Here is a 3,056-nt window from a genome sequence, read left to right on the forward strand (position 1 = left end):
AGTACTTTGAGTAATGCACCTGCTGAGCAGGTGATCATAGGCAGTAAAGGAATACTGCTCTTGAGGGCACAGGAACCTTCCAGCAGCCTGAGACTCTCCAAGGGGTGGAGTCAGGCTGGAGATAGGAAGGACCAGAGAGTGAGCGACACCTGAAGGTGGATGTCACTATCTGATTTGGAGACTATCTCTTAAGAGGAGAGATAGCTCTCGAGGTCGGGCACGCCTGGTCGGCAACACACGGACAGATAAAGTACAAAGACAGAAGGCTGATTCGGTATCTAAGGCAAGCAGGGTCTGGCAACGGAATATCAGATATGCGAGGTACCGAATCAGAGATCAAAGGCATAGTCAGGAAAGCAGTAAGTCATAACAGATATCAACAATGCCTAGTCTGGGTGTGAGGTCCTTGGTCTCTACACCCTGGAACTAGTCTGAAGTATAACAGATGGATAACACCAGTTCCCTAGTCTGGGTGTGAAGTCCGTGGTCTCTACACCCTGGAACTAGTCTGAAGTATAACAGATAACAGTACAATTTAATCTGGCTCAGTGTAAATTCCCAGGTCCACCTGGTTCAAACACACTGTTGGATCCGACTAAGGTCTGAGTGCTTCCACGTAGTGTTCGCAACGGCAGACAACTTGAGACTGGCCAGCAATAACTATATATGGAGTAGTGCTCTCCGGCACCACCCCTAATTGATCAACCAATAGTAACCTGCTCTGAAGTCAGCTGATCGGCGTGATCAGCTGATCTCTCCTGGCCCAGTGTAAGAGTTCTGCCTCTCAGCGCGCGCACGCGTATTCCCAGGGGCGTATCTGGGTGACATAGTGCCTATGGCAAACACTAAAATTGCGCGCCCCCCCTCTCCCCCCACCAGACCACCTTGTCCCATAATGCAATGATACAAGTCTCCCTAGTATAGGTTGCTAGAGTTAATCCCCAAGTAAAAGTAACCAGAGGTAGCACCCTAGTATAGGTAGCCAGAGGTAATTCACCCAGTATAAGTAGACCCATGGTTACGTTGCCCTCCCAGTATATGTTGTTATAGATGTCTCCCCAGTATAAGTAGCCTTCTTTAGCATGAATGGTAAGAGGTATCCCCCCAGTATAAGTAGTCCCTCAGTATAGGTAATGAGAGGTTCCCCTCAGAATAAGTAATCCCCCAGTATAGTTTTGGCAGGTGTCCTCAAATATAAGTAGACCCCCCCCAGTATAGGTAATGGAAGATGTCCTCCAATATAAGAGCAGGTACAAATGCCTGAGAGGCATCCCTCAGTATGGTGGTGAAGCATAAGGGAGGAGGAGGCAGCCATGGCGCCCATGGTGCTGTGGCGTCCATGGCACAAGCCATGCCTGCACCCCTCTAGATACGCCTCTGCGTATTCCTAAGCCTGTGTGCACTAACAGACCCAGCCACACCAGACACATGCTGCCGCGTGCAAACCGCCGTGCTGGACGCGGAACCAGCCGCCTTACTGTTGTTACATGCGGCGGCTTTTTGGCGTTCTGCCCTGTTACCAGACGCACGCTCCCGTGTGCAAACTGCCGCACTGGACGCGGAATCCGCCGCCTCCTCAGCAGCACACGCGGCGGATTTTCCGCGTTCTCTCACACAAACAGTTAAACACTGGACTTACTTTTTGCAGTAGCATCCGCATCCAAAGTGGTGATAATATTATCTTTTGTTTATATTCCCCTGTTGATACAATTAGTATCCATCAAGCAGCGTGTGCTGAAAGTCCTTCTAAATGTGTGCAGATCAGAGAGAGCTCAGAAGTGTTCACTGGGTACATTACTATATATTTAAATACTGCAGCTATGACTAAAATGCAATGGCAGCTTTCAGAGCAAATAAACTGTACTTTGGGAACTTGTAATTTGCAAATCAATATTAATACTTGTGCACAAAAGCAAATATGATAACTGTATGGGTAATAAAAGGTAGGGAAACCCTTTTTATTGGATATTATGTCAGAGTTTCATACCGCTTAAAGTTTCCAGTTGAAGCACAAGTCGAGGTAGAAAGGAAATTTAGAAAGTGGAATGTGGGTTTGCCAAATTACTAAATAATTATTTCATCAAGGTCTCTTTAATGTCTTAACTTTAACCTGGTCTAGACCTCCTGATTTTTTTACACCAGTAAATAACCACCCTGGCGTTCAATTTCCCCAGGATTTCCGTGCAAAAAGTGTTTGAATTAATTTCCAATAATTTTCAACCATTTTTTTTTATGCAATCAATTTTTTTTATATTGAATTCAATACAGGTTATTGTATTGAATTCAATAAAAAAAGGTGTTTTCTGCAAGATGTTGATGATGCTGTGTGACCCTGGTGTCATCAACTCTGATTAACGGGAGACATGTGATCGCCGAGGGAGAAGCAAAATCTGCCAAGGGACATGGTAGAAGACACTGGGGAAGCTATCAGAGGTACGCGGCGAGGGATCAGTACGCCAATGGTGAGTATAAGACCCAGATGTATAGCCAGATTTATAGGTAGCCAGATGTGCAGCCAGGTATAGTTAGCCAGATGTATAGCTAGCCAGATGTGCAGCCAGGTATATTTAGCCAGATGTATAGGTAGCCAGATGTGCAGCCAGGTATATTTAGCCAGATGTATAGGTAGCCAGATGTGCAGCCAGGTATAGTTAGCCAGAAGTGCAGCCAGGTTTAGTTAGCCAGACGTATAGGTAGCCAGATGTGCAGCCAGGAATAGTTAGCCAGATGTATAGGTAGTCAGATGTGCAGCCAGGTATAGGTAGCCAGATATATAATGAGCCAGGTGGTTACCCAGGTATATAGTGGGCCAGGTGTTTAGCCAGATTTACAGGTAGCCAGATGTCCCATCCTCCCGATCCTCTTCCCCCGTCCCTCCTAGCATGCTGTGGGTAGCGATCTGTGCTACCCCAGCGTGCAGAACAAGCATCCAGCCACCCTAGGGGCTTGGTAAGTCTCGTAATGTAACTGTACAGAGAACGGGATGGAGGAGGGTGTGCGCCGCAGCCATCGCTGGAGAAAGCCCTCGGGTGAGTAGATCTATTTACTCAACAGAC

This window comes from Hyperolius riggenbachi, chromosome 6 (genome assembly GCF_040937935.1).
Source record: "Hyperolius riggenbachi isolate aHypRig1 chromosome 6, aHypRig1.pri, whole genome shotgun sequence".
NCBI lineage: Eukaryota > Metazoa > Chordata > Amphibia > Anura > Hyperoliidae > Hyperolius > Hyperolius riggenbachi.